Source organism: Bufo bufo, chromosome 6 (genome assembly GCF_905171765.1).
Source record: "Bufo bufo chromosome 6, aBufBuf1.1, whole genome shotgun sequence".
Classification (NCBI taxonomy): Eukaryota; Metazoa; Chordata; class Amphibia; order Anura; family Bufonidae; genus Bufo; species Bufo bufo.
The window spans coordinates 434393968-434421333 of NC_053394.1; the positions used below are offsets into that span (position 1 = coordinate 434393968).

General features: G+C 47.5%; 1 protein-coding gene across 2 annotated transcripts in view; it reads right to left on the reverse strand.

Annotated features, from left to right (window-relative positions):
• LOC121005322 (myosin-3) overlaps positions 1-27366 on the reverse strand; it is a 74230-nt gene that overhangs the window by 24918 nt on the left and 21946 nt on the right. The gene's annotated exons all lie outside the window — the stretch shown is intronic.

Genomic DNA, 27366 nt, shown 5'->3' on the forward strand with positions numbered 1-27366 from the left:
AGAGGAGAGGACGACTGTAGGACAGGAGAATACAGTCTATTGCCCCCTGTTATCAGACATTTCAGGGGAGAGGATGACTGTAGGACTGGAGAATACAGTATATTGCCCCCTGTTATCAGCCATTTCAGGGGAGAGGATGACTGTAGGACAGGAGAATACAGTCTATTGCTCCCTGTTATCAGCCATTTCAGGGGAGAGGATGACTGTAGGACAGGAGAATACAATCTATTGCCCCTTGTTATCAGCCATTTCAGAGGAGAGGATGACTGTAGGACAGGAGAATACAGTCTATTGCCCCCTGTTATCAGCCATTTCAGGGGAGAGGATGACTGTAGGACAGGAGAATACAGTCTATTGCCCCCTGTTATCAGCCATTTCAGAGGAGAGGATGACTGTAGGACAGGAGAATACAGTCTATTGCCCCCTGTTATCAGACATTTCAGGGGAGAGGATGACTGTAGGACAGGAGAATACAGTCTATTGCCCCCTGTTATCAGCCATTTCAGAGGAGAGGATGACTGTAGGACAGGAGAATACAGTCTATTGCCCCCTGTTATCAGACATTTCAGAGGAGAGGATGACTGTAGGACAGGAGAATACAATCTATTGCCCCCTGTTATCAGCCATTTCAGGGGAGAGGATGACTGTAGGACAGGAATATACAGTCTATTGTTCCCTGTTATCAGCTATTTCAGGGGAGAGGATGGCTGTAGGACAGGAGAATACAGTCTATTGCCCCCTGTTATCAGCCATTTCAGAGGAGAGGATGACTGTAGGACAGGAGAATACAGTATATTGCCCCCTGTTATCAGCCATTTCAGGGGAGAGGATGACTGTAGGACAGGAGAATACAGTCTATTGTCCCCTGTTATCAGCCATTTCAGGGGAGAGGATGACTGTAGGACAGGAGAATACAGTCTATTGCCCCCTGTTATCAGCCATTTCAGGGGAGAGGATGACTGTAGGACAGGAGAATACAGTCTATTGCTCCCTGTTATCAGCCATTTCAGGGGAGAGGATGACTGTAGGACAGGAGAATACAGTCTATTGCCCCCTGTTATCAGACATTTCAGGGGAGAGGATGACTGTAGGACAGGAGAATACAGTCTATTGCCCCCTGTTATCAGCCATTTCAGGGGAGAGGATGACTGTAGGACAGGAGAATACAGTCTATTGCCCCCTGTTATCAGCTATTTCAGGGGAGAGGATGACTGTAGGACAGGAGAATACAGTCTATTGCTCCCTGTTATCAGACATTTCAGGGGAGAGGATGACTGTAGGACAGGAGAATACAGTCTATTGCCCCCTGTTATCAGCTATTTCAGGGGAGAGGATGACTGTAGGACAGGAGAATACAGTCTATTGCCTCCTGTTATCAGCCATTTCAGGGGAGAGGATGACTGTAGGACAGGAGAATACAGTCTATTGCCCCCTGTTATCAGCCATTTCAGGGGAGAGGATGACTGTAGGACAGGAGAATACAGTCTATTGCCCCTGTTATCAGCCATGTCAGTGGAGAGGATGACTGTAGGACAGGAGAATACAGTCTATTGCCCCCTGTTATCAGCCATTTCAGGGGAGAGGATGACTGTAGGACAGGAGAATGCAGTCTATTGCCCCTGTTATCAGCCATTTCAGGGGAGAGGATGACTGTAGGACAGGAGAATACAGTCTATTGCTCCCTGTTATCAGACATTTCAGGGGAGAGGATGACTGTAGGACCGGAGAATACAGTCTATTGCCTCCTGTTATCAGCCATTTCAGGGGAGAGGATGACTGTAGGACAGGAGAATACAGTCTATTGCCCCCTGTTATCAGACATTTCAGGGGGAGGATGACTGTAGGACAGGAGAATACAGTCTATTGCCCCTTGTTATCAGCCATTTCAGGGGAGAGGATGACTGTAGGACAGGAGAATACAGTCTATTGCTCCCTGTTATCAGCCATTTCAGAGGAGAGGATGACTGTAGGACAGGAGAATACAGACTATTGCCCCCTGTTATCAGCCATTTCAGGGGAGAGGATGACTGTAGGACAGGAGAATACAGTCTATTGCCTCCTGTTATCAGCCATTTCCGGGGAGAGGATGACTGTAGGACAGGAGAATACAGTCTATTGCTCCCTGTTATCAGCCATTTCAGGGGAGAGGATGACTGTAGGACAGGAGAATACAGTCTATTGCCCCCTGTTATCAGCCCTTTCAGTGGAGAGGATGACTGTAGGACAGGAGAATACAGTCTATTGCCCCCTGTTATCAGCCATTTCAGGGGAGAGGATGACTGTAGGACAGGAGAATACAGTCTATTGCTCCCTGTTATCAGCCATTTCAGGGGAGAAGATGACTGTAGGACAGAAGATTACAGTCTATTGCCCCCTGTTATCAGCCATTTCAGGGGAGAGGATGACTGTAGGACAGGAGAATACAATCTATTGCTCCCTGTTATCAGTCATTTCAGGGGAGAGGATGACTGTAGGACAGGAGAATACAGTCTATTGCCCCCTGTTATCAGCCATTTCAGAGGAGAGGATGACTGTAGGACAGGAGAATACAGTCTATTGCCCCCTGTTATCAGCCATTTCAGGGGGGGGGATGACTGTAGGACAGGAGAATACAGTCTATTGCTCCCTGTTATCAGCCATTTCAGGGGAGAGGATGACTGTAGGACAGGAGAATACAGTCTATTGCTCCTTGTTATCAGCCATTTCAGGGGAGAGGATGACTGTAGGACAGGAGAATACAGACTATTGCCCCCTGTTACCAGCCATTTCAGGGGAGAGGACGACTGTAGGACAGGAGAATACAGTCTATTGCCTCCTGTTATCAGCCATTTCAGGGGAGAGGATGACTGTAGGACAGGAGAATACAGTCTATTGCTCCCTGTTATCAGCCATTTCAGGGGAGAGGATGACTGTAGGACAGGAGAATACAATCTATTGCCCCCTGTTATCAGCCATTTCAGAGGAGAGGATGACTGTAGGACAGGAGAATACAGTCTATTGCCCCCTGTTATCAGCCATTTCAGGGGAGAGGATGACTGTAGGACAGGAGAATACAGTCTATTGCCCCCTGTTATCAGCCATTTCAGAGGAGAGGATGACTGTAGGACAGGAGAATACAGTCTATTGCCCCCTGTTATCAGACATTTCAGGGGAGAGGATGACTGTAGGACAGGAATATACAGTCTATTGTTCCCTGTTATCAGCTATTTCAGGGGAGAGGATGACTGTAGGACAGGAGAATACAGTCTATTGCCCCCTGTTATCAGCCATTTCAGAGGAGAGGATGACTGTAGGACAGGAGAATACAGTATATTGCCCCCTGTTATCAGCCATTTCAGGGGAGAGGATGACTGTAGGACAGGAGAATACAGTCTATTGTCCCCTGTTATCAGCCATTTCAGGGGAGAGGATGACTGTAGGACAGGAGAATACAGTCTATTGCCCCCTGTTATCAGACATTTCAGAGGAGAGGATGACTGTAGGACAGGAGAATACAATCTATTGCCCCCTGTTATCAGCCATTTCAGGGGAGAGGATGACTGTAGGACAGGAATTTACAGTCTATTGTTCCCTGTTATCAGCTATTTCAGGGGAGAGGATGACTGTAGGACAGGAGAATACAGTCTATTGCCCCCTGTTATCAGCCATTTCAGGGGAGAGGATGACTGTAGGACAGGAGAATACAGTCTATTGCCCCCTGTTATCAGCCATTTCAGGGGAGAGGATGACTGTAGGACAGGAGAATACAGTCTATTGCCCCTGTTATCAGCCATGTCAGTGGAGAGGATGACTGTAGGACAGGAGAATACAGTCTATTGCCCCCTGTTATCAGCCATTTCAGGGGAGAGGATGACTGTAGGACAGGAGAATACAGTCTATTGCCCCTGTTATCAGCCATTTCAGGGGAGAGGATGACTGTAGGACAGGAGAATACAGTCTATTGCTCCCTGTTATCAGACATTTCAGGGGAGAGGATGACTGTAGGACCGGAGAATACAGTCTATTGCCTCCTGTTATCAGCCATTTCAGGGGAGAGGATGACTGTAGGACAGGAGAATACAGTCTATTGCCCCCTGTTATCAGACATTTCAGGGGGAGGATGACTGTAGGACAGGAGAATACAGTCTATTGCCCCTTGTTATCAGCCATTTCAGGGGAGAGGATGACTGTAGGACAGGAGAATACAGTCTATTGCTCCCTGTTATCAGCCATTTCAGAGGAGAGGATGACTGTAGGACAGGAGAATACAGACTATTGCCCCCTGTTATCAGCCATTTCAGGGGAGAGGATGACTGTAGGACAGGAGAATACAGTCTATTGCCTCCTGTTATCAGCCATTTCCGGGGGGAGGATGACTGTAGGACAGGAGAATAGAATCTATTGCTCCCTGTTATCAGCCATTTCAGAGGAGAGGATGACTGTAGGACAGGAGAATACAGTCTATTGCTCCTTGTTATCAGACATTTCAGGGGAGAGGATGACTGTAGGACAGGAGAATACAGTCTATTGCTCCCTGTTATCAGCCATTTCAGGGGAGAGGATGACTGTAGTACAGGAGAATACAGTCTATTGCTCCCTGTTATCAGACATTTCAGGGGAGAGGATGACTGTAGGACAGGAGAATACAGTCTATTGCCTCCTGTTATCAGCCATTTCAGGGGGGAGGATGACTGTAGGACAGGAGAATAGAATCTATTGCTCCCTGTTATCAGCCATTTCAGAGGAGAGGATGACTGTAGGACAGGAGAATACAGTCTATTGCCTCCTGTTATCAGCCATTTCCGGGGAGAGGATGACTGTAGGACAGGAGAATACAGTCTATTGCTCCCTGTTATCAGCCATTTCAGGGGAGAGGATGACTGTAGGACAGGAGAATACAGTCTATTGCCCCCTGTTATCAGCCCTTTCAGTGGAGAGGATGACTGTAGGACAGGAGAATACAGTCTATTGCCCCCTGTTATCAGACATTTCAGGGGAGAGGATGACTGTAGGACAGAAGATTACAGTCTATTGCCCCCTGTTATCAGCCATTTCAGGGGAGAGGATGACTGTAGGACAGGAGAATACAATCTATTGCTCCCTGTTATCAGTCATTTCAGGGGAGAGGATGACTGTAGGACAGGAGAATACAGTCTATTGCCCCCTGTTATCAGCCATTTCAGAGGAGAGGATGACTGTAGGACAGGAGAATACAGTCTATTGCCTCCTGTTATCAGCCATTTCAGGGGAGAGGATGACTGTAGGACAGGAGAATACAGACTATTGCCCCCTGTTATCAGCCATTTCAGGGGAGAGGACGACTGTAGGACAGGAGAATACAGTCTATTGCCTCCTGTTATCAGCCATTTCAGGGGAGAGGATGACTGTAGGACAGGAGAATACAGTCTATTGCCTCCTGTTATCAGCCATTTCAGGGGAGAGGATGACTGTAGGACAGGAGAATACAGTCTATTGCCTCCTGTTATCAGCCATTTCAGGGGGGAGGATGACTGTAGGACAGGAGAATAGAATCTATTGCTCCCTGTTATCAGCCATTTCAGAGGAGAGGATGACTGTAGGACAGGAGAATACAGTCTATTGCTCCTTGTTATCAGACATTTCAGGGGAGAGGATGACTGTAGGACAGGAGAATACAGTCTATTGCTCCCTGTTATCAGCCATTTCAGGGGAGAGGATGACTGTAGTACAGGAGAATACAGTCTATTGCTCCCTGTTATCAGACATTTCAGGGGAGAGGATGACTGTAGGACAGGAGAATACAGTCTATTGCTCCCTGTTATCAGCCATTTCAGGGGAGAGGATGACTGTAGGACAGGAGAATACAGTCTATTGCCCCCTGTTATCAGACATTTCAGGGGAGAGGATGACTGTAGGACAGGAGAATACAGTCTATTGCCCCCTGTTATCAGCCATTTCAGGGGAGAGGATGACTGTAGGACAGGAGAATACAGTCTATTGCTCCCTGTTATCAGCCATTTCAGGGGAGAGGATGACTGTAGGACAGGAGAATACAGTCTATTGCTCCCTGTTATCAGCCATTTCAGGGGAGAGGATGACTGTAGGACAGGAGAATACAGTCTATTGCCACCTGTTATCAGCCATTTCAGAGGAGAGGATGACTGTAGGACAGGAGAATACAATCTATTGCTACCTGTTATCAGCCATTTCAGAGGAGAGGATGACTGTAGGACAGGAGAATACAGTCTATTGCCCCCTTTTATCAGCCATTGCAGGGGAGAGGATGACTGTAGGACAGGAGAATACAGTCTATTGCCCCCTGTTATCAGCCATTTCAGGGGAGAGGATGACTGTAGGACAGGAGAATACAGTCTATTGCCCCCTGTTATCAGCCATTTCAGGGGAGAGGATGACTGTAGGACAGGAGAATACAGTCTATTGCCCCCTGTTATCAGCCATTTCAGAGGAGAGGATGACTGTAGCACAGGAGAATACAGTCTATTGCTCCCTGTTATCAGCCATTTCAGGGGAGAGGATGACTGTAGGACAGGAGTATACAGTCTATTGCTCCCTGTTATCAGCCATTTCAGGGGAGAGGATGACTGTAGGACAGGAGAATACAGTCTATTGCTCCCTGTTATCAGCCATTTCAGGGGAGAGGACGACTGTAGGACAGGAGAATACAGTCTATTGCCCCCTGTTATCAGCCATTTTAGGGGAGAGGATGACTGTAGGACAGGAGAATACAGTCTATTGCTCCCTGTTATCAGCCATTTCAGGGGAGAGGATGACTGTAGGACAGGAGAATACAATCTATTGCCCCCTGTTATCAGCCATTTCAGGAGAGAGGATGACTGTAGGACAGGAGCATACAATCTATTGCTCCCTGTTATCAGCCATTTCAGGGGAGAGGATGACTGTAGGACAGGAGAATACAGTCTATTGCCCCCTGTTATCAGCCATTTCAGGGGAGAGGATGACTGTAGGACAGGAGAATACAGTCTATTGCCCCCTGTTATTAGCCATTTCAGGGGAAAGGGATGACTGTAGGACAGGAGAATACAGTCTATTGCCCCCTGTTATCAGCCATTTCAGGGGAGAGGATGACTGTAGGACAGGAGAATACAATCTATTGCCCCCTGTTATCAGCCATTTCAGGGGAGAGGATGACTGTAGGACAGGAGAATACAGTCTATTGCCCCCTGTTATCAGCCATTTCAGGGGAGAGGATGACTGTAGGACAGGAGAATACAGTCTATTGCCCCCTGTTATCAGCCATTTCAGGGGAGAGGATGACTGTAGGACAGGAGAATACAGTCTATTGCCCCCTGTTATCAGACATTTCAGGGGAGAGGATGAATATAGGACAGGAGAATACAGTCTATTGCTCCCTGTTATCAGCCATTTCAGGGGAGAGGATGACTGTAGGACAGGAGAATACAGTCTATTGCCTCCTGTAATCAGCCATTTCAGGGGAGAGGATGACTGTAGGACAGGAGAATACAGTCTATTGCCCCCTGTTATCAGCCATTTCAGGGGAGAGGATGAATGTAGGACAGGAGAATACAGTCTATTGCCCCCTGTTATCAGACATTTCAGGGGAGAGGATGAATTTAGGACAGGAGAATACAGTCTATTGCCCCCTGTTATCAGCCATTTCAGAGGAGAGGATGACTGTTGGACAGGAGAATACAGTCTATTGCCCCCTGTTATCAGACATTTCAGAGGAGAGGATGACTGTAGGACAGGAGAATACAGTCTATTGCTCCCTGTTATCAGCCATTTCAGGGGAGAGGATGACTGTAGGACAGGAGAATACAATCTATTGCCCCCTGTTATCAGCCATTTCAGGGGAGAGGATGACTGTAGGACAGGAGAATACAGTCTATTGCCCCCTGTTATCAGCCATTTCAGGGGAGAGGATGAATGTAGGACAGGAGAATACAGTCTATTGCCCCCTGTTATCAGCCATTTCAGAGGAGAGGATGACTGTAGGACAGGAGAATACAGTCTATTGCTCCCTGTTATCAGTCATTTCAGGGGAGAGGATGACTGTATGACAGGAGAATACAGTCTATTGCCCCCCTGTTATCAGCCATTTCAGGGGAGAGGATGACTGTAGGACAGGAGAATACAATCTATTGCCCCCTGTTATCAGCCACGTCAGGGGAGAGGATGACTGTAGGACAGGAGAATACAGTCTATTGCCCCCTGTTATCAGCCATTTCAGAGGAGAGGATGACTGTAGGACAGGAGAATACAGTCTATTGCTCCCTGTTATCAGCCATTTCAGGGGAGAGGATGACTGTAGGACAGTAGAATACAGTCTATTGCCCCCTGTTATCAGCCATTTCAGGGGAGAGGATGACTGTAGGACAGTAGAATACAGTCTGATGCCCCCTGTTATCAGACATTTCAGGGGAGATGATGACTGTAGGACAGGAGATTACAGTCTATTGCCCCCTGTTATCAGCCATTTCAGGGGAGAGGATGACTGTAGGACAGGAGAATACAGTCTATTGCTCCCTGTTATCAGCCATTTCAGGGGAGAGGATGACTGTAGGACAGGAGAATACAGTCTATTGCCTCCTGTTATTAGCCATTTCAGGGGAGAGGATGACTGTAGGACAGGAGAATACAGTATATTGTCCCCTGTTATCAGCCATTTCAGGGGAGAGGATGACTGTAGGACAGGAGAATACAGTCTATTGCCCCCTGTTATCAGCCATTTCAGGGGAGAGGATGACTGTAGGACAGTAGAATACAGTCTATTTCCCCCTGTTATCAGCCATTTCAGGGGAGATGATGACTGTAGGACAGGAGAATACAATCTATTGCTCCCTGTTATCAGCCATTTTCAGGGGAGAGGATGACTGTAGGACAGAAGAATACAGTCTATTGCCGCCTATTATCAGCCATTTCAGGGGAGAGGATGACTGTAGGACAGGAGAATACAGTCTATTGCCTCCTGTTATCAGCCATTTCAGGGGGGAGGATGACTGTAGGACAGGAGAATACAGTATATTGCCCCCTGTTATCAGCCATTTCAGGGGAGAGGATGACTGTAGGACAGGAGAATACAGTCTATTGCCCCCTGTTATCAGCCATTTCAGGGGAGAGGATGACTGTAGGACAGGAGAATACAGTCTATTGCCTCCTGTTTTCAGCCATTTCAGGGGGGAGGATGACTGTAGGATAGGAGAATACAGTCTACTGCCCCCTGTTATCAGCCATTTCAGTGGAGAGGATGACTGTAGGACAGGAGAATACAGTCTATTGCCCCCTGTTATCAGACATTTCAGGGGAGAGGATGACTGTAGAACTGGAGAATACAGTCTATTGCCCCCTGTTATCAGCCATTTCAGGGGAGAGGATGACTGTAGGACAGGAGAATACAGTATATTGCCCCCTGTTATCAGCCATTTCAGGGGAGAGGATGACTGTAGGACAGGAGAATACAGTCTATTGCCCCCTGTTATCAGCCATTTCAGGGCAGAGGATGACTGTAGGACAGGAGAATACAGTCTATTGCCCCCTGTTATCAGCCATTTCAGGGGAGAGGATGACTGTAGGACAGGAGAATACAGTCTATTGCCCCCTGTTATCAGCCATTTCAGGGCAGAGGATGACAGTAGGACAGGAGAATACAGTCTATTGCTCCCTGTTATCAGCCATTTCAGGGGAGAGGAGGACTGTAGGACAGGAGAATACAGTCTATTGCTCCCTGTTATCAGCCATTTCAAGGGAGAGGATGACTGTAGGACAGGAGAATACAGTCTATTGCCCCCTGTTATCAGCCATTTCAGTGGAGAGGATGACTGTAGGACAGGAGAATACAGTCTATTGCCCCCTGTTATTAGCCATTTCAGGGGAGAGGATGACTGTAGGACAGGAGAATACAGTCTATTGCCCCCTGTTATCAGCCATTTCAGGGGAGAGGATGACTGTAGGACAGGAGAATACAGTCTATTGCCCCCTGTTATCAGCCATTTCAGGGGAGAGGATGACTGTAGGACAGTAGAATACAGTCTATTGCCCCCTGTTATCAGCCATTTCAGGGGAGATGATGACTGTAGGACAGGAGAATACAATCTATTGCTCCCTGTTATCAGCCATTTTCAGGGGAGAAGATGACTGTAGGACAGGAGAATACAGTCTATTGCCGCCTGTTATCAGCCATTTCAGGGGAGAGGATGACTGTAGGACAGGAGAATACAGTCTATTGCCCCCTGTTATCAGACATTTCAGGGGAGAGGATGACTGTAGGACAGAAGATTACAGTCTATTGCCCCCTGTTATCAGCCATTTCAGGGGGGAGAATGACTGTAGGACAGGAGAATAGAATCTATTGCTCCCTGTTATCAGCCATTTCAGAGGAGAGGATGACTGCAGGACAGGAGAATACAGTCTATTGCCCCTTGTTATCAGCCATTTCAGAGGAGAGGATGACTGTAGGACAGGAGAATACAGTCTATTGCCCCCTGTTATCAGCCATTTCAGAGGAGAGGATGACTGTAGGACAGGAGAATACAGTCTATTGCCCCCTGTTATCAGCCATTTCAGAGGAGAGGATGACTGTAGGACAGGAGAATACAGTCTATTGCTCCTTGTTATCAGACATTTCAGGGGAGAGGATGACTGTAGGACAGGAGAATACAGTCTATTGCTCCCTGTTATCAGCCATTTCAGGGGAGAGGATGACTGTAGTACAGGAGAATACAGTCTATTGCTCCCTGTTATCAGACATTTCAGGGGAGAGGATGACTGTAGGACAGGAGAATACAGTCTATTGCCTCCTGTTATCAGCCATTTCAGGGGGGAGGATGACTGTAGGACAGGAGAATAGAATCTATTGCTCCCTGTTATCAGCCATTTCAGAGGAGAGGATGACTGTAGGACAGGAGAATACAGTCTATTGCCTCCTGTTATCAGCCATTTCCGGGGAGAGGATGACTGTAGGACAGGAGAATACAGTCTATTGCTCCCTGTTATCAGCCATTTCAGGGGAGAGGATGACTGTAGGACAGGAGAATACAGTCTATTGCCCCCTGTTATCAGCCCTTTCAGTGGAGAGGATGACTGTAGGACAGGAGAATACAGTCTATTGCCCCCTGTTATCAGACATTTCAGGGGAGAGGATGACTGTAGGACAGAAGATTACAGTCTATTGCCCCCTGTTATCAGCCATTTCAGGGGAGAGGATGACTGTAGGACAGGAGAATACAATCTATTGCTCCCTGTTATCAGTCATTTCAGGGGAGAGGATGACTGTAGGACAGGAGAATACAGTCTATTGCCCCCTGTTATCAGCCATTTCAGAGGAGAGGATGACTGTAGGACAGGAGAATACAGTCTATTGCCTCCTGTTATCAGCCATTTCAGGGGAGAGGATGACTGTAGGACAGGAGAATACAGACTATTGCCCCCTGTTATCAGCCATTTCAGGGGAGAGGACGACTGTAGGACAGGAGAATACAGTCTATTGCCTCCTGTTATCAGCCATTTCAGGGGAGAGGATGACTGTAGGACAGGAGAATACAGTCTATTGCCTCCTGTTATCAGCCATTTCAGGGGAGAGGATGACTGTAGGACAGGAGAATACAGTCTATTGCCTCCTGTTATCAGCCATTTCAGGGGGGAGGATGACTGTAGGACAGGAGAATAGAATCTATTGCTCCCTGTTATCAGCCATTTCAGAGGAGAGGATGACTGTAGGACAGGAGAATACAGTCTATTGCTCCTTGTTATCAGACATTTCAGGGGAGAGGATGACTGTAGGACAGGAGAATACAGTCTATTGCTCCCTGTTATCAGCCATTTCAGGGGAGAGGATGACTGTAGTACAGGAGAATACAGTCTATTGCTCCCTGTTATCAGACATTTCAGGGGAGAGGATGACTGTAGGACAGGAGAATACAGTCTATTGCTCCCTGTTATCAGCCATTTCAGGGGAGAGGATGACTGTAGGACAGGAGAATACAGTCTATTGCCCCCTGTTATCAGACATTTCAGGGGAGAGGATGACTGTAGGACAGGAGAATACAGTCTATTGCCCCCTGTTATCAGCCATTTCAGGGGAGAGGATGACTGTAGGACAGGAGAATACAGTCTATTGCTCCCTGTTATCAGCCATTTCAGGGGAGAGGATGACTGTAGGACAGGAGAATACAGTCTATTGCTCCCTGTTATCAGCCATTTCAGGGGAGAGGATGACTGTAGGACAGGAGAATACAGTCTATTGCCACCTGTTATCAGCCATTTCAGAGGAGAGGATGACTGTAGGACAGGAGAATACAATCTATTGCTACCTGTTATCAGCCATTTCAGAGGAGAGGATGACTGTAGGACAGGAGAATACAGTCTATTGCCCCCTTTTATCAGCCATTGCAGGGGAGAGGATGACTGTAGGACAGGAGAATACAGTCTATTGCCCCCTGTTATCAGCCATTTCAGGGGAGAGGATGACTGTAGGACAGGAGAATACAGTCTATTGCCCCCTGTTATCAGCCATTTCAGGGGAGAGGATGACTGTAGGACAGGAGAATACAGTCTATTGCCCCCTGTTATCAGCCATTTCAGAGGAGAGGATGACTGTAGCACAGGAGAATACAGTCTATTGCTCCCTGTTATCAGCCATTTCAGGGGAGAGGATGACTGTAGGACAGGAGTATACAGTCTATTGCTCCCTGTTATCAGCCATTTCAGGGGAGAGGATGACTGTAGGACAGGAGAATACAGTCTATTGCTCCCTGTTATCAGCCATTTCAGGGGAGAGGACGACTGTAGGACAGGAGAATACAGTCTATTGCCCCCTGTTATCAGCCATTTCAGGGGAGAGGATGACTGTAGGACAGGAGAATACAGTCTATTGCTCCCTGTTATCAGCCATTTCAGGGGAGAGGATGACTGTAGGACAGGAGAATACAATCTATTGCCCCCTGTTATCAGCCATTTCAGGAGAGAGGATGACTGTAGGACAGGAGCATACAATCTATTGCTCCCTGTTATCAGCCATTTCAGGGGAGAGGATGACTGTAGGACAGGAGAATACAGTCTATTGCCCCCTGTTATCAGCCATTTCAGGGGAGAGGATGACTGTAGGACAGGAGAATACAGTCTATTGCCCCCTGTTATCAGCCATTTCAGGGGAAAGGGATGACTGTAGGACAGGAGAATACAGTCTATTGCCCCCTGTTATCAGCCATTTCAGGGGAGAGGATGACTGTAGGACAGGAGAATACAATCTATTGCCCCCTGTTATCAGCCATTTCAGGGGAGAGGATGACTGTAGGACAGGAGAATACAGTCTATTGCCCCCTGTTATCAGCCATTTCAGGGGAGAGGATGACTGTAGGACAGGAGAATACAGTCTATTGCCCCCTGTTATCAGCCATTTCAGGGGAGAGGATGACTGTAGGACAGGAGAATACAGTCTATTGCCCCCTGTTATCAGACATTTCAGGGGAGAGGATGAATATAGGACAGGAGAATACAGTCTATTGCTCCCTGTTATCAGCCATTTCAGGGGAGAGGATGACTGTAGGACAGGAGAATACAGTCTATTGCCTCCTGTAATCAGCCATTTCAGGGGAGAGGATGACTGTAGGACAGGAGAATACAGTCTATTGCCCCCTGTTATCAGCCATTTCAGGGGAGAGGATGAATGTAGGACAGGAGAATACAGTCTATTGCCCCCTGTTATCAGACATTTCAGGGGAGAGGATGAATTTAGGACAGGAGAATACAGTCTATTGCCCCCTGTTATCAGCCATTTCAGAGGAGAGGATGACTGTTGGACAGGAGAATACAGTCTATTGCCCCCTGTTATCAGACATTTCAGAGGAGAGGATGACTGTAGGACAGGAGAATACAGTCTATTGCTCCCTGTTATCAGCCATTTCAGGGGAGAGGATGACTGTAGGACAGGAGAATACAATCTATTGCCCCCTGTTATCAGCCATTTCAGGGGAGAGGATGACTGTAGGACAGGAGAATACAGTCTATTGCCCCCTGTTATCAGCCATTTCAGGGGAGAGGATGAATGTAGGACAGGAGAATACAGTCTATTGCCCCCTGTTATCAGCCATTTCAGAGGAGAGGATGACTGTAGGACAGGAGAATACAGTCTATTGCTCCCTGTTATCAGTCATTTCAGGGGAGAGGATGACTGTATGACAGGAGAATACAGTCTATTGCCCCCCTGTTATCAGCCATTTCAGGGGAGAGGATGACTGTAGGACAGGAGAATACAATCTATTGCCCCCTGTTATCAGCCACGTCAGGGGAGAGGATGACTGTAGGACAGGAGAATACAGTCTATTGCCCCCTGTTATCAGCCATTTCAGAGGAGAGGATGACTGTAGGACAGGAGAATACAGTCTATTGCTCCCTGTTATCAGCCATTTCAGGGGAGAGGATGACTGTAGGACAGTAGAATACAGTCTATTGCCCCCTGTTATCAGCCATTTCAGGGGAGAGGATGACTGTAGGACAGTAGAATACAGTCTGATGCCCCCTGTTATCAGCCATTTCAGGGGAGATGATGACTGTAGGACAGGAGATTACAGTCTATTGCCCCCTGTTATCAGCCATTTCAGGGGAGAGGATGACTGTAGGACAGGAGAATACAGTCTATTGCTCCCTGTTATCAGCCATTTCAGGGGAGAGGATGACTGTAGGACAGGAGAATACAGTCTATTGCCTCCTGTTATTAGCCATTTCAGGGGAGAGGATGACTGTAGGACAGGAGAATACAGTATATTGTCCCCTGTTATCAGCCATTTCAGGGGAGAGGATGACTGTAGGACAGGAGAATACAGTCTATTGCCCCCTGTTATCAGCCATTTCAGGGGAGAGGATGACTGTAGGACAGTAGAATACAGTCTATTTCCCCCTGTTATCAGCCATTTCAGGGGAGATGATGACTGTAGGACAGGAGAATACAATCTATTGCTCCCTGTTATCAGCCATTTTCAGGGGAGAGGATGACTGTAGGACAGAAGAATACAGTCTATTGCCGCCTATTATCAGCCATTTCAGGGGAGAGGATGACTGTAGGACAGGAGAATACAGTCTATTGCCTCCTGTTATCAGCCATTTCAGGGGGGAGGATGACTGTAGGACAGGAGAATACAGTATATTGCCCCCTGTTATCAGCCATTTCAGGGGAGAGGATGACTGTAGGACAGGAGAATACAGTCTATTGCCCCCTGTTATCAGCCATTTCAGGGGAGAGGATGACTGTAGGACAGGAGAATACAGTCTATTGCCTCCTGTTTTCAGCCATTTCAGGGGGGAGGATGACTGTAGGATAGGAGAATACAGTCTACTGCCCCCTGTTATCAGCCATTTCAGTGGAGAGGATGACTGTAGGACAGGAGAATACAGTCTATTGCCCCCTGTTATCAGACATTTCAGGGGAGAGGATGACTGTAGAACTGGAGAATACAGTCTATTGCCCCCTGTTATCAGCCATTTCAGGGGAGAGGATGACTGTAGGACAGGAGAATACAGTATATTGCCCCCTGTTATCAGCCATTTCAGGGGAGAGGATGACTGTAGGACAGGAGAATACAGTCTATTGCCCCCTGTTATCAGCCATTTCAGGGCAGAGGATGACTGTAGGACAGGAGAATACAGTCTATTGCCCCCTGTTATCAGCCATTTCAGGGGAGAGGATGACTGTAGGACAGGAGAATACAGTCTATTGCCCCCTGTTATCAGCCATTTCAGGGCAGAGGATGACAGTAGGACAGGAGAATACAGTCTATTGCTCCCTGTTATCAGCCATTTCAGGGGAGAGGAGGACTGTAGGACAGGAGAATACAGTCTATTGCTCCCTGTTATCAGCCATTTCAAGGGAGAGGATGACTGTAGGACAGGAGAATACAGTCTATTGCCCCCTGTTATCAGCCATTTCAGTGGAGAGGATGACTGTAGGACAGGAGAATACAGTCTATTGCCCCCTGTTATTAGCCATTTCAGGGGAGAGGATGACTGTAGGACAGGAGAATACAGTCTATTGCCCCCTGTTATCAGCCATTTCAGGGGAGAGGATGACTGTAGGACAGGAGAATACAGTCTATTGCCCCCTGTTATCAGCCATTTCAGGGGAGAGGATGACTGTAGGACAGTAGAATACAGTCTATTGCCCCCTGTTATCAGCCATTTCAGGGGAGATGATGACTGTAGGACAGGAGAATACAATCTATTGCTCCCTGTTATCAGCCATTTTCAGGGGAGAAGATGACTGTAGGACAGGAGAATACAGTCTATTGCCGCCTGTTATCAGCCATTTCAGGGGAGAGGATGACTGTAGGACAGGAGAATACAGTCTATTGCCTCCTGTTATCAGCCATTTCAGGGGGGAGGATGACTGTAGGACAGGAGAATACAGTATATTGCCCCCTGTTATCAGCCATTTCAGTGGAGAGGATGACTGTAGGACAGGAGAATACAGTCTACTGCCCCCTGTTATCAGCCATTTCAGGGGAGAGGATGACTGTAGGACAGGAGAATACAGTCTATTGCTCCCTGTTATCAGACATTTCAGGGGAGAGGATGACTGTAGGACAGGAGAATACAGTCTATTGCCCCCTGTTATCAGCCATTTCAAGGGAGAGGATGACTGTAGGACAGGAGAATACAGTATATTGCCCCCTGTTATCAGCCATTTCAGGGGAGAGGATGACTGTAGGACAGGAGAATACCGTCTATTGCCCCCTGTTATCAGCCATTTCAGGGCAGAGGATGACTGTAGGACAGGAGAATACAGTCTATTGCCCCCTGTTATCAGCCATTTCAGGGGAGAGGATGACTGTAGGACAGGAGAATACAGTCTCTTGCCCCCTGTTATCAGCCATTTCAGGGGAGAGGATGACTGTAGGACAGGAGAATACAGTCTATTGCCCCCTGTTATCAGCCATTTCAGGGGAGAGGATGACTGTAGGACAGGAGAATACAGTCTATTGCTCCCTGTTATCAGCCATTTCAGGGGAGAGAATGACTGTAGGACAGGAGAATACAATCTATTGCCCCCTGTTATCATCAATTTCAGGGGAGAGGATGACTGTAGGACAGGAGAATGCAGACTATTGCCCCCTGTTATCAGCCATTTCAGGGGAGAGGATGACTGTAGGACAGGAGAATACAGTCTATTGCCCCCTGTTATCAGCAATTTCAGGGGAGAGGATGACTGTAGGACAGGAGAATACAATCTATTGCCCCCTGTTATCAGCTATTTCAGGGGAGAGGATGACTGTAGGACAGGAGAATACAGTCTATTGCCCCCTGTTATCAGCCATTTCAGAGGAGAGGATGACTGTAGGACAGGAGAATACAGTCTATTGCCCCCTGTTAGCAGCCATTTCAGAGGAGAGGATGACTGTAGGACAGGAGAATACAGTCTATTGCCCCCTGTTATCAGCAATTTCAGGGGAGAGGATGACTGTAGGACAGGAGAATACAATCTATTGCTCCCTGTTATCAGCCATTTCAGAGGAGAGGATGACTGTAGGACAGGAGAATACAATCTATTGCTCCCTGTTATCAGCCATTTCAGAGGAGAGGATGACTGTAGGACAGGAGAATACAGTCTATTGCTCCCTGTTATCAGCCATTTCAGGGGGGAGGATGACTGTAGGACAGGAGAATACAGTCTATTGTTCCCTGTTATCAGCCATTTCAGGGGAGAGGATGACTGTAGGACAGGAGAATACAGTCTATTGTTCCCTGTTATCAGCCATTTCAGGGGGGAGGATGACTGTAGGACAGGAGAATACAATCTATTGCTCCCTGTTATCAGACATTTCAGGGGAGAGGATGACTGTAGGACAGGAGAATACAGTCTATTGCTCCCTGTTATCAGCCATTTCAGGGGAGAGGATGACTGTAGGACAGGAGAATACAGTCTATTGCCCCCTGTTATCAGCCATTTCAGGGGAGAGGATGACTGTAGGACAGGAGAATACAGTCTATTGCTCCCTGTTATCAGACATTTCAGGGGAGAGGATGACTGTAGGACAGGAGAATACAGTCTATTGCTCCCTGTTATCAGCCATTTCAGGGGAGAGGATGACTGTAGGACAGGAGAATACAGTCTATTGCTCCCTGTTATCAGCCATGTCAGGGGAGAGGATGACTGTAGGACAGGAGAATACAGTCTATTGCTCCCTGTTATCAGCCATTTCAGGGGAGAGGATGACTGTAGGACTGGAGAATACAGTCTATTGTTCCCTGTTATCAGCCATTTCAGGGGAGAGGATGACTGTAGGACAGGAGAATACAGTCTATTGCTCCCTGTTATCAGCCATTTCAGAGGAGAGGATGACTGTAGGACAGGAGAATACAGTCTATTGCTCCCTGTTATCAGCCATTTCAGGGGAGAGGATGACTGTAGGACAGGAGAATACAGTCTATTGCCCCCTGTTATCAGCCATTACAGGGGAGAGGATGACTGTAGGACAGGAGAATACAGTCTATTGCCGCCTGTTATCAGCCATTTCAGGGGAGAGGATGACTGTAGGACAGGAGAATACAGTCTATTGCCTCCTGTTATCAGCCATTTCAGGGGGGAGGATGACTGTAGGACAGGAGAATACAGTATATTGCCCCCTGTTATCAGCCATTTCAGTGGAGAGGATGACTGTAGGACAGGAGAATACAGTCTACTGCCCCCTGTTATCAGCCATTTCAGGGGAGAGGATGACTGTAGGACAGGAGAATACAGTCTATTGCCCCCTGTTATCAGACATTTCAGGGGAGAGGATGACTGTAGGACAGGAGAATACAGTCTATTGCCCCCTGTTATCAGCCATTTCAGGGGAGAGGATGACTGTAGGACAGGAGAATACAGTATATTGCCCCCTGTTATCAGCCATTTCAGGGGAGAGGATGACTGTAGGACAGGAGAATACCGTCTATTGCCCCCTGTTATCAGCCATTTCAGGGCAGAGGATGACTGTAGGACAGGAGAATACAGTCTATTGCCCCCTGTTATCAGCCATTTCAGGGGAGAGGATGACTGTAGGACAGGAGAATACAGTCTCTTGCCCCCTGTTATCAGCCATTTCAGGGGAGAGGATGACTGTAGGACAGGAGAATACAGTCTATTGCCCCCTGTTATCAGCCATTTCAGGGGAGAGGATGACTGTAGGACAGGAGAATACAGTCTATTGCTCCCTGTTATCAGCCATTTCAGGGGAGAGGATGACTGTAGGACAGGAGAATACAATCTATTGCCCCCTGTTATCATCCATTTCAGGGGAGAGGATGACTGTAGGACAGGAGAATGCAGACTATTGCCCCCTGTTATCAGCCATTTCAGGGGAGAGGATGACTGAAGGACAGGAGAATACAGTCTATTGCCCCCTGTTATCAGCAATTTCAGGGGAGAGGATGACTGTAGGACAGGAGAATACAATCTATTGCCCCCTGTTATCAGCTATTTCAGGGGAGAGGATGACTGTAGGACAGGAGAATACAGTCTATTGCCCCCTGTTATCAGCCATTTCAGAGGAGAGGATGACTGTAGGACAGGAGAATACAGTCTATTGCCCCCTGTTATCAGCCATTTCAGAGGAGAGGATGACTGTAGGACAGGAGAATACAGTCTATTGCCCCCTGTTATCAGCAATTTCAGGGGAGAGGATGACTGTAGGACAGGAGAATACAATCTATTGCTCCCTGTTATCAGCCATTTCAGAGGAGAGGATGACTGTAGGACAGGAGAATACAATCTATTGCTCCCTGTTATCAGCCATTTCAGAGGAGAGGATGACTGTAGGACAGGAGAATACAGTCTATTGCTCCCTGTTATCAGCCATTTCAGGGGGGAGGATGACTGTAGGACAGGAGAATACAGTCTATTGTTCCCTGTTATCAGCCATTTCAGGGGAGAGGATGACTGTAGGACAGGAGAATACAGTCTATTGTTCCCTGTTATCAGCCATTTCAGGGGGGAGGATGACTGTAGGACAGGAGAATACAATCTATTGCTCCCTGTTATCAGACATTTCAGGGGAGAGGATGACTGTAGGACAGGAGAATACAGTCTATTGCTCCCTGTTATCAGCCATTTCAGGGGAGAGGATGACTGTAGGACAGGAGAATACAGTCTATTGCCCCCTGTTATCAGCCATTTCAGGGGAGAGGATGACTGTAGGACAGGAGAATACAGTCTATTGCTCCCTGTTATCAGACATTTCAGGGGAGAGGATGACTGTAGGACAGGAGAATACAGTCTATTGCTCCCTGTTATCAGCCATTTCAGGGGAGAGGATGACTGTAGGACAGGAGAATACAGTCTATTGCTCCCTGTTATCAGCCATGTCAGGGGAGAGGATGACTGTAGGACAGGAGAATACAATCTATTGCTCCCTGTTATCAGACATTTCAGGGGAGAGGATGACTGTAGGACTGGAGAATACAGTCTATTGTTCCCTGTTATCAGCCATTTCAGGGGAGAGGATGACTGTAGGACAGGAGAATACAGTCTATTGCTCCCTGTTATCAGCCATTTCAGAGGAGAGGATGACTGTAGGACAGGAGAATACAGTCTATTGCTCCCTGTTATCAGCCATTTCAGGGGAGAGGATGACTGTAGGACAGGAGAATACAGTCTATTGCCCCCTGTTATCAGCCATTACAGGGGAGAGGATCACTGTAGGACAGGAGAATACAGTCTATTGCTCCCTGTTATCAGCCATGTCAGTGGAGAGGATGACTGTAGGACAGGAGAATACAATCTATTGCTCCCTGTTATCAGCCATTTCAGGGGGAGGATGACTGTAGGACAGGAGAATACAGTCTATTGCTCCCTGTTATCAGCCATTTCAGGGGGAGAGGATGACTGTAGGACAGGAGAATACAGTCTATTGCCTCCTGTTATCAGCCATTTCAGAGGAGAGGATGACTGTATGACAGGAGAATACAATCTATTGCTCCCTGTTATCAGCCATTTCAGGGGAGAGGATGACTGTAGGACAGGAGAATACAGTCTATTGCCCCCTGTTATCAGCCATTTCAGAGGAGAGGATGACTGTAGGACAGGAGAATATAGTCTATTGCCCCCCTGTTATCAGCCATTTCAGGGGAGAGGATGACTGTAGGACAGGAGAATACAGTCTATTGCCCCCTGTTATCAGCCATTTCAGAGGAGAGGATGACTGTAGGACAGGAGAATACAGTCTATTGCCCCCCTGTTATCAGCCATTTCAGGGGAGAGGATGACTGTAGGACAGGAGAATACAGTATATTGCCCCCTGTTATCAGACATTTCAGGGGAGAGGATGACTGTAGGACAGGAGAATACAGTCTATTGCTCCCTGTTATCAGCCATTTCAGGGGAGAGGATGACTGTAGGACAGGAGAATACAGTCTATTGCCCCCCTGTTATCAGCCATTTCAGAGGAGAGGATGACTATAGGACAGGATAATACAGTCTACTGCCCCCTGTTATCAGACATTTCAGGGGAGAGGATGACTGTAGGACAGGAGAATACAGTCTATTGTTCCCTGTTATCAGCCATTTCAGGGGAGAGGATGACTGTAGGACAGGAGAATACAGTCTATTGTTCCCTGTTATCAGCCATTTCAGAGGAGAGGATGACTGTAGGACAGGAGAATACAGTCTATTGCTCCCTGTTATCAGCCATTTCAGGGGAGAGGATGACTGTAGGACAGGAGAATACAGTCTATTGCCCCCCTGTTATCAGCCATTTCAGAGGAGAGGATGACTATAGGACAGGATAATACAGTCTATTGTTCCCTGTTATCAGCCATTTCAGGGGAGAGGATGACTGTAGGACAGGAGAATACAGTCTATTGCTCCCTGTTATCAGCCATTTCAGGGGAGAGGACGACTGTAGGACAGGAGAATACAGTCTATTGCCCCCTGTTATCAGCCATTTCAGGGGAGAGGATGACTGTAGGACAGGAGAATACAGTCTATTGCCTCCTGTTATCAGCCATTTCAGGAGAGAGGATGACTGTAGGACAGGAGAATACAGTCTATTGCCCCCTGTTATCAGCCATTTCAGGGGAGAGGATGACTGTAGGACAGGAGAATACAGTCTATTGCTCCCTATTATCAGCCATTTCAGGGTAGAGGATGACTGTAGGACAGGAGAATACAGTCTATTGCTCCCTGTTATCAGCCATTTCAGGGGAGAGGATGACTGTAGGACAGGAGAATACAGTCTATTGCCCCCTGTTATCAGCCATTTCAGGGGAGAGGATGACTGTAGGACAGGAGAATACAGTCTATTGCCCCCTGTTATCAGACATTTCAGGGGAGAGGATGACTGTAGGACAGGAGAATACAGTCTATTGCCCCCTGTTATCAGCCATTTCAGGGGAGAGGATGACTGTAGGACAGGAGAATACAGTATATTGCCCCCTGTTATCAGCCATTTCAGGGGAGAGGATGACTGTAGGACAGGAGAATACCGTCTATTGCCCCCTGTTATCAGCCATTTCAGGGCAGAGGATGACTGTAGGACAGGAGAATACAGTCTATTGCCCCCTGTTATCAGCCATTTCAGGGGAGAGGATGACTGTAGGACAGGAGAATACAGTCTCTTGCCCCCTGTTATCAGCCATTTCAGGGGAGAGGATGACTGTAGGACAGGAGAATACAGTCTATTGCCCCCTGTTATCAGCCATTTCAGGGGAGAGGATGACTGTAGGACAGGAGAATACCGTCTATTGCCCCCTGTTATCAGCCATTTCAGGGCAGAGGATGACTGTAGGACAGGAGAATACAGTCTATTGCCCCCTGTTATCAGCCATTTCAGGGGAGAGGATGACTGTAGGACAGGAGAATACAGTCTCTTGCCCCCTGTTATCAGCCATTTCAGGGGAGAGGATGACTGTAGGACAGGAGAATACAGTCTATTGCCCCCTGTTATCAGCCATTTCAGGGGAGAGGATGACTGTAGGACAGGAGAATACAGTCTATTGCTCCCTGTTATCAGCCATTTCAGGGGAGAGGATGACTGTAGGACAGGAGAATACAATCTATTGCCCCCTGTTATCATCCATTTCAGGGGAGAGGATGACTGTAGGACAGGAGAATGCAGACTATTGCCCCCTGTTATCAGCCATTTCAGGGGAGAGGATGACTGTAGGACAGGAGAATACAGTCTATTGCCCCCTGTTATCAGCCATTTCAGAGGAGAGGATGACTGTAGGACAGGAGAATACAGTCTATTGCCCCCTGTTAGCAGCCATTTCAGAGGAGAGGATGACTGTAGGACAGGAGAATACAATCTATTGCTCCCTGTTATCAGCCATTTCAGAGGAGAGGATGACTGTAGGACAGGAGAATACAGTCTATTGCTCCCTGTTATCAGCCATTTCAGGGGGGAGGATGACTGTAGGACAGGAGAATACAGTCTATTGTTCCCTGTTATCAGCCATTTCAGGGGAGAGGATGACTGTAGGACAGGAGAATACAGTCTATTGTTCCCTGTTATCAGCCATTTCAGGGGGGAGGATGACTGTAGGACAGGAGAATACAATCTATTGCTCCCTGTTATCAGACATTTCAGGGGAGAGGATGACTGTAGGACAGGAGAATACAGTCTATTGCTCCCTGTTATCAGCCATTTCAGGGGAGAGGATGACTGTAGGACAGGAGAATACAGTCTATTGCCCCCTGTTATCAGCCATTTCAGGGGAGAGGATGACTGTAGGACAGGAGAATACAGTCTATTGCTCCCTGTTATCAGACATTTCAGGGGAGAGGATGACTGTAGGACAGGAGAATACAGTCTATTGCTCCCTGTTATCAGCCATTTCAGGGGAGAGGATGACTGTAGGACAGGAGAATACAGTCTATTGCTCCCTGTTATCAGCCATGTCAGGGGAGAGGATGACTGTAGGACAGGAGAATACAATCTATTGCTCCCTGTTATCAGACATTTCAGGGGAGAGGATGACTGTAGGACTGGAGAATACAGTCTATTGTTCCCTGTTATCAGCCATTTCAGGGGAGAGGATGACTGTAGGACAGGAGAATACAGTCTATTGCTCCCTGTTATCAGCCATTTCAGAGGAGAGGATGACTGTAGGACAGGAGAATACAGTCTATTGCTCCCTGTTATCAGCCATTTCAGGGGAGAGGATGACTGTAGGACAGGAGAATACAGTCTATTGCCCCCTGTTATCAGCCATTTCAGGGGAGAGGATGACTGTAGGACAGGAGAATACAGTCTATTGCTCCCTGTTATCAGACATTTCAGGGGAGAGGATGACTGTAGGACAGGAGAATACAGTCTATTGCTCCCTGTTATCAGCCATTTCAGGGGAGAGGATGACTGTAGGACAGGAGAATACAGTCTATTGCTCCCTGTTATCAGCCATGTCAGGGGAGAGGATGACTGTAGGACAGGAGAATACAATCTATTGCTCCCTGTTATCAGACATTTCAGGGGAGAGGATGACTGTAGGACTGGAGAATACAGTCTATTGTTCCCTGTTATCAGCCATTTCAGGGGAGAGGATGACTGTAGGACAGGAGAATACAGTCTATTGCTCCCTGTTATCAGCCATTTCAGAGGAGAGGATGACTGTAGGACAGGAGAATACAGTCTATTGCTCCCTGTTATCAGCCATTTCAGGGGAGAGGATGACTGTAGGACAGGAGAATACAGTCTATTGCCCCCTGTTATCAGCCATTACAGGGGAGAGGATGACTGTAGGACAGGAGAATACAGTCTATTGCTCCCTATTATCAGCCATGTCAGTGGAGAGGATGACTGTAGGACAGGAGAATACAATCTATTGCTCCCTGTTATCAGCCATTTCAGGGGGAGGTGGACTGTAGGACAGGAGAATACAGTCTATTGCTCCCTGTTATCAGCCATTTCAGGGGGAGAGGATGACTGTAGGACAGGAGAATACAGTCTATTGCCTCCTGTTATCAGCCATTTCAGAGGAGAGGATGACTGTATGACAGGAGAATACAATCTATTGCTCCCTGTTATCAGCCATTTCAGGGGAGAGGATGACTGTAGGACAGGAGAATACAGTCTATTGCCCCCTGTTATCAGCCATTTCAGAGGAGAGGATGACTGTAGGACAGGAGAATATAGTCTATTGCCCCCCTGTTATCAGCCATTTCAGGGGAGAGGATGACTGTAGGACAGGAGAATACAATCTATTGCCCCCTGTTATCAGCCATTTCAGAGGAGAGGATGACTGTAGGACAGGAGAATACAGTCTATTGCCCCCCTGTTATCAGCCATTTCAGGGGAGAGGATGACTGTAGGACAGGAGAATACAGTATATTGCCCCCTGTTATCAGACATTTCAGGGGAGAGGATGACTGTAGGACAGGAGAATACAGTCTATTGCTCCCTGTTATCAGCCATTTCAGGGGAGAGGATGACTGTAGGACAGGAGAATACAGTCTATTGCCCCCCTGTTATCAGCCATTTCAGAGGAGAGGATGACTATAGGACAGGATAATACAGTCTACTGCCCCCTGTTATCAGACATTTCAGGGGAGAGGATGACTGTAGGACTGGAGAATACAGTCTATTGTTCCCTGTTATCAGCCATTTCAGAGGAGAGGATGACTGTAGGACAGGAGAATACAGTCTATTGCTCCCTGTTATCAGCCATTTCAGGGGAGAGGATGACTGTAGGACAGGAGAATACAGTCTATTGCCCCCCTGTTATCAGCCATTTCAGAGGAGAGGATGACTATAGGACAGGATAATACAGTCTATTGTTCCCTGTTATCAGCCATTTCAGGGGAGAGGATGACTGTAGGACAGGAGAATACAGTCTATTGCTCCCTGTTATCAGCCATTTCAGGGGAGAGGACGACTGTAGGACAGGAGAATACAGTCTATTGCCCCCTGTTATCAGCCATTTCAGGGGAGAGGATGACTGTAGGACAGGAGAATACAGTCTATTGCCTCCTGTTATCAGCCATTTCAGGAGAGAGGATGACTGTAGGACAGGAGAATACAGTCTATTGCCCCCTGTTATCAGCCATTTCAGGGGAGAGGATGACTGTAGGACAGGAGAATACAGTCTATTGCTCCCTATTATCAGCCATTTCAGGGTAGAGGATGACTGTAGGACAGGAGAATACAGTCTATTGCTCCCTGTTATCAGCCATTTCAGGGGAGAGGATGACTGTAGGACAGGAGAATACAGTCTATTGCCCCCTGTTATCAGCCATTTCAGGGGAGAGGATGACTGTAGGACAGGAGAATACAGTCTATTGCCCCCTGTTATCAGCCATTTCAGGGGAGAGGATGACTGTAGGACAGGAGAATACAATATATTGCCCCCTGTTATCAGACATTTCAGGGGAGAGGATGACTATAGGACAGGATAATACAGTCTATTGTTCCCTGTTATCAGCCATTTCAGGGGAGAGGATGACTGTAGGACAGGAGAATACAGTCTATTGTTCCCTGTTATCAGCCATTTCAGAGGAGAGGATGACTCTAGGACAGGAGAATACAGTCTATTGCCTCCTGTTATCAGCAATTTCAGGGGAGAGGATGACTGTAGGACAGGAGAATACAGTCTATTGCTCCCTGTTATCAGCTATTTCAGGGGAGAGGATGACTGTAGGACAGGAGAATACAGTCTATTGTCCCCTGTTATCAGCCATTTCAGGGGAGAGGATGACTGTAGGACAGGAGAATACAGTCTATTGCTCCCTGTTATCAGCCATTTCAGAGGAGAGGATGACTGTAGGACAGGAGAATACAATCTATTGCCTCCTGTTATCAGCCATTTCAGGGCAGAGGATGACTGTAGGACAGGAGAATACAGTCTATTGCTCCCTGTTATCAGCCATTTCAGAGGAGAGGATGACTGTAGGACAGGAGAATACAGTCTATTGCCCCCTGTTATCAGCCATTTCAGGGGAGAGGATGACTGTAGGACAGGAGAATACAGTATATTGCTTCCTGTTATCAGCCATTTCAGGGGAGAGGATGACTGTAGGACAGGAGAATACAGTCTATTGCCTCCTGTTATCAGCCATTTCAGGGGAGAGGATGACTGTAAGACAGGAGAATACAGTCTATTGTTCTCTGTTATCAGCCATTTCAGAGGAGAGGATGACTGTAGGACAGGAGAATACAGTATATTGCCCCCTGTTATCAGCCATTTCAGGGGAGAGGACGACTGTAGGACAGGAGAATACAGTCTATTGTTCTCTGTTATCAGCCATTTCAGGGGAGAGGATGACTGTAAGACAGGAGAATACAGTCTATTGTTCTCTGTTATCAGCCATTTCAGAGGAGAGGATGACTGTAGGACAGGAGAATACAGTCTATTGCCCCCTGTTATCAGCCATTTCAGGGGAGAGGATGACTGTAGGACAGGAGAATACAGTCTATTGCCCCCTGTTATCAGCCATTTCAGGGGAGAGGACGA